The sequence below is a fragment of the Erigeron canadensis genome, chromosome 4 (genome assembly GCF_010389155.1).
Source record: "Erigeron canadensis isolate Cc75 chromosome 4, C_canadensis_v1, whole genome shotgun sequence".
NCBI lineage: Eukaryota > Viridiplantae > Streptophyta > Magnoliopsida > Asterales > Asteraceae > Erigeron > Erigeron canadensis.
Window position 1 is genome coordinate 24,319,030 of NC_057764.1, and position 12,358 is coordinate 24,331,387.

A 12,358-nucleotide genomic window follows, 5' to 3' on the forward strand; every position below is an offset into this window, starting at 1 on the left:
AACATTTCCAAAAGTCTTTGTACCATCCATTGCTACAAATCAAATTTACAAGACCTAACGGGTCATTAAACCAAATTAACGACCTAGTTAACATTAGTATGAATATAAACAAGTCAAATGACCAAAATCTTGACATAACCACCGTTTTTATACCAAAATATACTTGTTCATCCAAGAGAAAGGTTTGTATCAAGAGCCATAATATACCAAGGGATTGTCTATGCCATTACCCAAGTTGCCAACCTTCCAAGATGGCCAAAATACCTTCAATAATAACTTTCACTTCAAATCTATCACTTGATCAAATCTTTTCCCTTGCTACTACCAATTCCTATAAAAAGGTTAAACAACTAAAACGTAAGCAATGATTAGTAAATGCATATACATATGATCATAATCAAGTTACCAAAACATTAGTGCATCAAACATCATTCATAGCCTATCTTTTGATAGCCATTTCATTCATATTAATCACAAACACAAAAATCATCACAAATCATTTTCAACATGGCCATGGACATTTGCTAGTAGGACTTTACCCACCTACTAGTCTTAAACATATAATTTGGCTAGTAGAAATTTACCCACCTACTAGCTCACATAGTCAAAATCACATTATGCTAGTAGGAATTTACCCACTTACTAACTTTTATCATCAAACATCAATTATGCTAGTAGGAATTTACCCACCTACTAGCTTATTTATTCAACAATCAAAATCTTGCTAGTAGGAATTTACCCACCTACTAGCTTATTCATTCAACAAACATATGAGTCATAGGAATTTACCCACCTGTGACCTCTATTAACAAGAACATGATCATATGCATATATACTCACTTTAACTTGGCTATTTGGCACTATATGGCTATTAGGCTCAACAAAATGATCTTCATCACCTACACATTATGTAATATATATCTATGAGTTCTACAAACTCAACTCTTTCACAATCATCTAATTGAATTCACCATGAACTCTATCATTATGGTGTTTGGCTACTTAAAAGAACTTAACACAAATTTCATAATAATTTTTATAACACAATTATAGCCAAACACCCAAAATATATGTTTCATCACTATGGGGTTCATCATCATAAAAACTCATTGCATTAACCACAAATTTCTTCCTTTTAATGCCATTAGGGTTCATTAAAAATCCCAAATTACAAAATTCCCAAATTCATTAGTCAAAAACCCTAATTTCAATCATCCGGAACCCTAATTTCTAAATTTAACAATTAAGAAGAATTGCTTACCTCAAAAGAACAATATGACAATTGAAATCCAATTTCCTTCCTTTCTTCCTTACCAATTTCGAACTCCCCTCCAAGAACAATCAAACCCTCAATTGATTTTTAGCTCTTTAATTTAGAATGAAGAATTTATAAAGAATTTAAGGAGTGAATTTCTTAGATTACTTAATGAAAGTTGGAAGATTGTAGAAGAAATTGAGAGGGATATATTGAAGTGAAATTATGACTCATCAAACATAGCGTCTGAGTTTTCCCTCCTCAAGCCACGTTTCATCCAAATTTTAGTGGGTATTATATCCGTTAACTACTGAAGTTCCAACTAAAATAACCCTTATCTTAAAGTACCAGGAAACTAATTTAATGTCAAAATTATGATAAAAATTAATTTTATCTTACCTTAAAATATTGGGGTGTTACGGTAGAATAAGGATAAGGAAGTGTAATACATTCCCAACTTAGAGCCGATTTAAATGCATCGTGTATTACAGCCTATGTAGAGATTTAAGAGGGTTAGCCGACTTGTTATCATGGGTTTGTTTATTCACTTTTTTTATTCTTTTATTTTAATTAATAATCATTAGGATAAAGATTAATTTTTAAAAGAATATTAAAATTAGGAAATTAATGTAAATATGACACATAATGAAAAATCAAACATGACATTTTTTCATAATTACCAACTAATCAAAAAATTATCTTCTCTTAGTTATATTAAGAAGAACTCAACGAGCAAATATTGATTGGACAAATACCTTTTGGTATTGAATATGTATACACGCCGTACTTCTGCAAATTGCATCCGTGTATTATTTTCGGTTTTTGAACATTTTAGTTTTCCCAACTAATTTATTTAACATGAGCATAGTACCCACGTAATGTGGCGGTGGTGCTGAGGAAGGCGGTCTAATGGTGTAGGTGATGGTACTATTGATGGTGGTGATGGTGTCAAGTGGTGTAGGTTCATGTAATTGTGATAGTAGAAATTTTTAGAAGATAAGGGCTTAAAGTGTTAATCATTAAAATAAAAGTTTAGAGTGTAAATTATAATTTAGTAAGGGTAAAACATAAAAAATCAAGAGTAATTTTAGTAATTCAAATGTAAAATTATTTAAAATAAAAAGAGGCTATTTAAGAGAGTAAAGATAAAAATTATTAGATTTAGAGGGAGGATATATAAACTAAATCTTGTTTGATGGATTGATGACATCTCATTCTCATCACCGATGCATACACTTAGCTTATATAACGATTTATGTATTTAATATGTCATGTTAGGCATAATTTATCTATATGACTATATTTATACTACTATATAAAGCATTTATCTTTTTTTTTTTTTTAGAATTTGAATTATTTAATTTATCCTTCTCTTTTATCATTAGTTTGAATATCATAACCTAATATTCTTATAATATCTTTAAATCTCAATCACTTATTTTTTTTTCTCTCTCCTCAAATTTCAACCACTCATTTTTTATCTCTCATCTCTATAAATCATTTTATTTCTCTAATTCATTCAAAAAATTTTATCTCAAAAATCATACATCGATAAATTATAATAATTATATAGGTGTTCTTAAAATTTCATGTTCTTTCATTAGAGATGTCATTCGATATACTTTCGACGAATTTTTAAATCCGATGTCGGAGCCCGTACGGCTAAAACATTTGGTTATCACACTCTATGATTTATCACCTCCTATGACATATCACCCTTTATGATCGATCACCCCATTATTTTCACCGTCGTACCATGCGGACATTTGGCTAGTTAGAATGAAGGAGATTCAGAAAATAATATTCAAAAATCAAAATACGGAATCTAATGCATGTTGTTGTCAATAATGATAAGGTAACAACCAGTATTTTATTTATGCATGTGTCTAGTCAGGTTGCTTAAATTTATTTAAATTCTTTCATGTTATATCTATCCTTTCTCTTTGTCAAAGAAATTTTGGTTATGACATTTAACTAAGTTAATCTTGTATTAAAGTAAGATAAATAAAATAATATGTTTTTTTCACTGAATATTATTGTGCATCATGAAAATCATTATACATCAATTGCTTCGTGAATCTTCGTTCATCAATTTTAAACATGAACTAAAGGTAAAGATATATCTTATTTACTATACTTTAATATTTGTTTTATAATACCCAACCTCAATTAATTCTTATATATTTTGCACTTTCACCTTTCGATCACTTGATCCAAAATGACAACCAAAACCATATCCATCAGTCGTTTCCTCTTTTCCATCAGCATCAAAAATAAAAATTTTTTAACTCTCCTTTACATTCAAAGGCGGAGTTAGTAGCAAGCTAAAAGATGATTAGCCCGTTCTAACCAACACAACCGCTGATAAAAATTTTCATTTTTGGTTCCGCTAAATTAAGTCGTTGACCCATCTAACGTCAAACCCCGCTATTATTTTCATCCTCATAAAAACATAATCATACTTATCGTGTTATGGTTCCAATTAGAGGTGTAAATGAGTCAATCCTGCTCGCGAATTATTCGAATTCGATTTGGAAAAAGCTCGTTTCGAGCCGAGCCTAATTGAGCTCGAGTCGAATTCGAGCTTAACTATTGACTCGTTTACTAATCGAGCTCGAGCTCGAACTTCGAATACATAACTCGAATAAGCTCGCGAGCCTAAACGAGCTTTCATATATAATATAATAATATATATGCATATTAATTAATATATTATAGACTAATGAGCTTTTTTCACGAACTTTTAATAATCGAGCTTAGTGAGCTCGAGCCCGAGCTCGAACTTGTAGAGTTTTTTTTTGACAAATGAGCCGAACTCGAGTCGAGCTCGAGCTTTTTTAAAACATCGCGAGCCGAGCTCGAGCATAAACAATAAGGTTCGATCGAGCTCGAGCCCAAGCTTCTAAAACAAAGTCGAACTCGAGCTCGAGTTTGGCAGTATTCGAACTCAGCTCGGCTCGTTTACGCCCCTAATTCCAATTTCTTTTTTCCAACACGATATCACGATATCCCACTATCCGTTCAACAATTTTCATATACAACTATTATAGACATTGAATTATCTTATATTATTAATTTATTGTTGTAATTTCTACATTATTGAAATGTACATATTTACAAATAAAAAACCAGTTAAAAAATGTTCTATTAATTTAGTTACATTTTATAGCAAGTGAAATTAGCATTTTTCTCTCGTAAACGCCCCTAACTTTTTAAACAATACAAAATGATATCAAAGGAACTAAAAAACCAAAAGGCGTTAATCTTATTCAAAATCAAACTAAAGGTAACCTGACAAATCAAAATAAGTACTTCTAAAGCTTGAAAGAAAACTCTAAAGCAAAGGGTTGCTAAGTCCACTTCTATCTACTCTCTTCTCTCGATCCCAAAGCCCTTCTGATAACCTGCCATATAAGAAAGAAAGAGGAATACGGCTGAACAAAAAGCCCAGTGAACGGATATGACAAAAGCAGAAACATAATATGAAAAGCGGAACGTATATATAAAAACAAACTTACTTCTTTCACAAACTTATTTCAAATCAAAGTACACATACGTATAGTTTCACAAATACCTTATACATTAACAAATCAAAATAGACTAGAAAACCAAGCCTCATAAAATAATGTACATAAGAGTCAAACAAAATTACTTAGCAAAGGGTCGAACGCTTCGTATGATACTACGAAAACGCCAACCGTCAAACTTACAAAATGCCTAGGACCGATCCATACGCCTCCTATCAAAATATAATATAATGAGCTCGAACCACTACCGGGTTATCAAAAGGAGACGCCGTAGATCAAATCAAATATACCGCTACGGTCGGTGCCACGTCATCAGTGTCACAATAACGCGCCCATGGACCTCCATGGATAGGTTACTCTTATATGCACATCTTAAAAAACCGTTTTGACCAACTTATATGCATAAATATATCGAATATGTTTTGAGAAGACAAAAACGAATTTTTGGACACTGAAAGTAACTAAAAATGTATATTTTAAGATATTTAAATATAAACTTAAAATCACATCTACGTCCACCCAATTCTCACAAAGTCACTTATAAATTTTCGGGCCAATCAATATGATTCATGATATGCGACTGTATTAATTTTCGTGACCATTGAATATGATTTATAATATGCGACTGTATTATCTTTCGGGCCAACGAATATTCGAGGGACATTAGTGTATAGATTGGGACAAACATGTACACATCATCTCATCAAATGTAACACACCAAACCCACCTTTTCCGGGAAGTTTTTGAATCGGGTTTCAAGAGAAGGTTTTGACACAAGTATAGAGAATAAAATAGTACATCAAAGTCAGAGATATCACAATACTTATACACGAATAACAAATAAATAACGTTGTAAATAACACGCAAAATTTATAAAAAGAAATAGACATTTAATCAAATAAATTTTGAGAGGAAAGATGTTACCGGAAAGATCTTAAATACCACCTAGAATGTCCATACCTTATCGCCTCTCACAACAATTGCAAAAATGGAAGAACCGCCCAAAAAATGCGATCACCGAACCGAATCTAACAAATACAAAACTATAAGCACAAAATATATCCTTTATGTATTTGTTTAGTTCTATTGTTAATTAATATACGATTTAACTTTTTTTTATATATATAAATAATGGGAAAATGATCTGTACTGCAGACTTTACCTAAGCTTAGGTACTGCCACATTAAAAAAAGTTATATATTAAACCTTTGAATTTAATAAACATACATAACCCCCCCTGAATTTTACATAATTACCCCCTGCTTTGCCTATGATAGATACTGCATGTTTTACCTAATATTTCCCCATAAATAATATACTTATGCATATCATCCCCAAGTTTTAAACATGATTATAACTCCTTTATTTTCTTTAAAATTTCACCATTAAAATCTGAAATGTCAAACCAAACTTAGACATAATATTAATCTTAATTAATAGTCTTTAGCCGTGATATTATGCTAGATTTCTAGTCGAGTTTTGCGTTTTAGATCTGACCGATTAATCATGAACATGTCAAAATGCGTGACCTTAAAAAACGTTACCATGATGAACTCAAACGTGCCCGTAACCTGAAACCCCAAAAGTATCCTTATGCATGGGTTGAGAGATGGGCTCATTTTCAAAGAATGGATTTTTTGGAAAACGGTTACGGCTTGTTGGATCTTCATGCTAGCCGAAGTATGAAAGAAGAAGAAGAAAAAGAAGGAGAAGATGGGGAGAATCAAGAATTTTACAGTTATGGAATTCAGGCCAAATCATCTCCTGTTCGGGTCATGGATCAGGTTTTGGACCCGAGTCAGAGTTTTGGGTCGGGTCAGGGTCTGGATGGTGGGTATGTTGAGGGAGATTTTGAATTTGGAAAAGCCAAAGATGTTTTCGTGGAGGAGATCAGCGACATTGGAAGATGATCGAGTTTCTGAAGATAAGTAGATGAAGATGGCCGAGGCAAGTAAGGTTTTGAATCGTTGCGAATGGAAAATTTGAACTCGAAGATAAAGAAGAGACACCAAAGTTTATAAATCAAAGACTAGTTAGTTTACTGAGCTTTACTTTTTGTGTTAATTAGTACTAATGCTCACAAAAACTTCATCTCTTGTTTAGTTAATATTTTTACTAGCTTATGCTTATTGCTTAAAAACAAATCTTTTTGATATTGAAAATTAATTCCAAACGGTTTCTTCATTTGCTTATTGAATTTGTCTCAAAATCTTTATAGTTGCTTGATTTGGATGGTTTGTGTTGCTTCAAATTGATTTTTGTACATAACCTCATTTATTTTCTTAGTTCTTTGTTACTAGATGTTCATATCAAAAACCTCTATGATTTGCACAAACTTTATAAAAATGTTTAAGTTATGTAACTAACTATGACTGACCAATTAAAATGTTGTAGGTGACAACTCATATGAGGTGACACGTATACCATTTTACATAATTTGAACATTTTTACTAAGTTCGTGCATATAATAGAGGTTTTGATAGTTGGTGCATATTATGACTTTTCGGTCTTAGTTACATACATTTCGGTGCACTTATCCCTATATTCTAAAATAAAGACATCTTCCAAATTTACATCCGATTACAAATCTTAATCTCACTAGGTTTGTAAAGTTTATGCACAAACGATCAACTATTTCATGAAATCAATTGTGATCAATTTTTAAACGATATATAATAAAAGCAAGGCCATTAATCAACATTAATATAGAGAGACAATGTGAGATGAGATACCTCACGTCTAAAAAAAAAAAGTAATCATGTCAAAATTAATAAAACAAATCATGTGTGCAATTTTGACTCGTTAAATTTTTTTTCATGACTTTGATTATAAATAATTTTATTTGTGTTATATAGTATTTGATCGATTGAAAGACTCTACAAATGCTTGTGCCATACATTGTTCGAACTAGACATTGAACCAATCACATATTTGAGAGATCGAACTAATTAAACGAGAGAATATATATTTTATTAAACATATGAAAGTACTACTCGATACCCAAACCGGTCAAAATGTAGTTTCAACCATCTCAAATAATGCTAGTCATGATCCCAAAATCCGACCTTTTTTTTAACTAAATAGACAATTTATAACCATCATGATTGGAAACTTCCCATGTCATGTATCAAGTGAGCCGAATTTCCACCAATTGAAATTTTTGGACAATATATATCTACCACAACATTACATGTATTATAAAATTCATTTAAACAACTAAATGCTTTTAAAATTAATAATTCAATAAGTATTTGAATTCGGTGATTAACTGGACAACCAAAGAGACCAACCTAGGCTTGACCCGAAGAAAGTTAGGTTGGCAAGTTCGGATTGATGCGTTTATAGGTCGAGATTACACAAACTTAAACTTTTTCTTTTTTTTTTCTTTTTTTCTTTGAGTTGGGTTTTTAGTTAAGTCAATTATTACCAACTCTATCTACAAGTGAACCAAATTTTCACCAATTAATATTTTTCTTTTTATACCATATTAACATTACAATGTATTATAATATGATCCATCATTTCGATCAAATCTTGAGATGAAAGGCATAAGATAGAATAGAGACCAATATCTTACAAATCAAGATTTGCCTCTTAGTTTATTATAATGATTAGATAAAAACAAAAAGGAAAAAGGGATTGATTTACATTTTTACCTTTAGTTGGTTAAATGGACCAAACATTAGATGATATATGTAAAGCATATGTCTAGATAAACTATTTATTATCATCATTACATAAGATGTTACAACTTACAATTAAGTCATCATTTCTTTTAAAAACTAAGGTCGCGTTTGGTTCACAGAATTTGATGGAATATGATGAAATTGGAATTGAATTCCATTCTTTAGTGTGTTTGGTTGGTTAAAGATGGAGGAATCACATTCCGTTGGAATGTTAACATTCCCTCATTTGATGGAATCTTCATTCCTTGGGGATGGGGGAAGAAATCTCATTCTATCCCTCACTTAAATCTTCAAAAAATCAAAAACATTCCGTCAAATTTCATTCCTTCAGATTCCAATTCTTTTGAAAGATTTCATTCCTTCCAAAAAGATTCCGCGAACCAAACACGCCATAAAGGTATAAATTAACAATTCAACAATGAAGTTAATAAGGTAACATTGATTTATACTAGCTTTAAGCTTATCCCATACTCATTTTTGTAACGCCTCATCTCATAATATATGAGATAAAAACTTCGAGGTTGGTATGCCATAATTATGAGGTGCCCATGGAGTGTGATCATTTTATTATAAATCACATGTCCGAGAATAATTTAAGCCTACGGGGTCACACGAAATGACACGGTAACTCGATAATATTAATTGATATATTAAAGTAATATATTAATTAGTTTGATCACGAAATAATTAATTAAACATAATTAAAGGGTTAATTATATTTAATTAGTTAAAAAGGAAGATTAAAATGTGAAAATTGGAAAATGGATTTGGACCCTAAAACTAAAGGGGCCGGCATGACAAAGGCCTTGTAAGCCTTTGTCTAACTTGTTTTCCAATATTGTTTAACCTAATTAAGTTCTATAAATAGAGGCTTAATTCTTGGTTTTTCATATACTTTTTCACATAAGCAAATTCTCTCATTTTTCTTTCTTGCTTTGAAGTGGCCGAAATTCCTTCTTCTTGAAGGGTTTCGACTTTGAAGTTGAAGGTTCAAGCAAAAGGTTTGTTTGGTTTGTGATCGAGTACTAGCATACGTTGTTCCGGGTGTCTAGTGTGCGATCGTAGAGAGGTTTTGCTTTAAACCCTAAGTATTAATAATAATCTCATTATTATTATCTTTATTGGAACTAGCATAAGGTACACAACTCAATTCTATTTTTTGTTAATTAATTTGATTGCATATATGTTTCAATTTATTCCGTTGCGCTTACTCGTGATTATGTATGTTTATGTGCTCATATTCTAACCGTACTGGCAAAATGTTATCTAGTAAGATTTAGACATGAAACTTTTTACGAATAAGTCGCGCGTGTTTTTTAACCATTAATTAAACCACCTCGAAAATGGTTAAAGTTAAACAAGAAATGTGTATAAAAAAATGACCCAATGGAAGTAGTAGCATTTTAAGGGCCAAAATACATATGGGTTGAGTTGGGTTGGGATGATGATGGTCCCCAAGTGGTGGAAAGAGTCACATGGAAGACAGGTTGGTACGGAGAGTGATGGATAGGCTTCGGTGCCGTCAGTACGTGCATCAAATTGTACCTTTTGTTTTTGTTTTTCTTACTTTCTTTAATTTACTCAATTATTTTCTATATTATTTTTAACATTAATTATTTAGAAGCCACAAACAAACAGCTGCTGAAACAAACTCTGTTGCACGACATGCTTTCCTCTTGTTTCACTCCAAGAATAGTGAAACATGCTTCCAGCCTGGCTTCTCATTCTTATTTTCCCCAATTACCCCCTTAATTTCCTGTTTTTTAAAAAACTTTACTAACATTTTTATGTAATTTGATCAGAATGTTTGAGCAATATATTCATTACTTAAGCGGACATAACACATTATTTTGTAATGTGGGTAACTTATTATGTAATTAGACTATGATAGATTGCTAATACGGGAGTAAGTTTAAATCGTTAATTCAAACAAATAACCTACACTGATTGAATTGGTACGTTAATTTGATTTGACTTAGAGCATTTGTCTCGTGACAGTGATGACTTAAGGTTTTTAGAGGCATCAAACGAGATCAATTTTGAAGGGTTGGTTCATTACCATATATATTAAAATAAAAAAAAATAAATAAAAAAAGTAGCTCGAATTTTGTTATTGAACTACGTACTAGTAGTAAAAAAGATGCAGATGTTGATGCAAAACCAAAAGGGTGTTATTGCAATACAAGTTTTATAATGATACTTAGTTCAAAATTCAAACATTAACTTTAATATGCAAAACATTGAGGCCTTAAAGTTTTGAGATTCAAAAACGATCGACTAGTCTCACAGTACTGTTGAGCCACCTTTGTGTCTCGATTGCACTTGAATATATAACCAAATAGATGATTATACCAAGATATATGTTATTAGAAAAAAAAAACCATTTTATATGCTTCACCCATGATGATTCCATTAGACCGACCATAATCTCGGTTCAAAGATTTTAGATGAAATAAGGTTGATTGAAGTAAATCACTATAATAAAGGTGTGTTTAGTTGAAGAAAATTCCTTTGTTTTCCATTTTCATTTTCTAAGAAAATATAGAAAACAGAAAACGCGTTCAAATTGTAATTTTTTAGAAAAGTTTTCCTAGAAAATGAAAATTTCCTTTTCCAACTTTTGTACTAAAATTAGAAAATTATTTTTTTTTAGTTTTTGTTTTTACTTTTCTATTTTCTAAACCTTTTATAAACCTAAAATTAGAAAACAAGTGAATTTGAAAATGTTTTATAGTTTTCTAAAATGAAAAAATGAAAACTCCATCTTTTATTTTGAACACGTTTTCAAAATTTTCAAGGGTTTTTTAGAAATGAAAAACCTTTTCATTTTCTAGAAAACTAAAAATGGAAAACTTAAAAACATTTTCTTCAACTAAACGCACCCTAAGCTTCTTTAAATTTTCAGTTTTTTATTGTATTTTTGGATAACCGATTTATTGTCTGTTGCTTATAGACATGGCCATGGTCTCGATCACTACTAAGCTCAAACACATCATTATATTGATCACGTTATTCGAATTTGAGTTGCACATTTTTCTTTAAACGGCGAGTATATATATTAACAGAACCAGCAAAGAGCTAACGAAATTAAAAGAAAAATAACATTGGATTCACCCATCATATGTCATTATCTAAAAATAACTGGGTTTCCTACGTATGTTTCTAACAAATATCGTAAGGGTAGTTTGGTGAATATAACTTTGCCTAATCTTTTTGATGAAAAAGAGTGCTTGGGGAGGGGCTAACTAAAAAAAGTTGACATTCACATTATGTTGTCAAGTCACTATCTTCTTCATTTCTTTCATGTCCTTCATACGAAATTTATAAAGTTTTTGTCACCGTTAGTTACCGACAATTCAAATTACCATTTACTAGGTAGTTACTTTTGTTTTTGTTTCATTTATGAGTATTTTTGAAATATGCTTTTAATTTGTTTTTGATATATTGAATGAACATGCATGGTTTTGTTTTGTTGACCTTATGTTAAATGTAACATGGTTCATAGATATGAAAACATTTGTTTGAAAAATATGACAATAGAAATGATTTATCTTTTTTTTTCTTTCTTTTTGCCCTAAACATCGTCAGTGGCGGCTTAAAGATTTTTGAGGCCTCAAACGGTATCAATTTTTGAGGCCTAGTTCATTACCATATAAATTAGAGTAAAAGAGAAAAGCAAAAAAAAAGTAACTCGATTTTTATTATAAACTACTAGTAATAAAAAAGATATAGATGTTGATACCAAAACCAATAAGGGCGTTACTATAATGCAAATTATATATCGTAGTTAGTCCAAAATCTAAACATTAAGTCGAATATACAAAATATTGAGGCCTCGAAAATTTGGGGGCCTAAAGCGACAGCTTAGTTCCATAGTACTGTTGAGCCAC

At 31.0% G+C, this 12,358-nt stretch overlaps 1 long non-coding RNA gene across 1 annotated transcript; it reads right to left on the minus strand.

The window, feature by feature from the left end:
- Window positions 1-4,462: 4,462 nt before the first annotated feature.
- LOC122594981 lies at window positions 4,463-6,449 on the minus strand. Its single transcript, XR_006323170.1, has 3 exons — window positions 6,327-6,449; window positions 5,743-5,810; window positions 4,463-4,659 (listed from the first exon to the last, which is right to left on the minus strand). It is a non-coding gene; the product is annotated as an uncharacterized LOC122594981 (long non-coding RNA).
- Window positions 6,450-12,358: the final 5,909 nt, after the last annotated feature.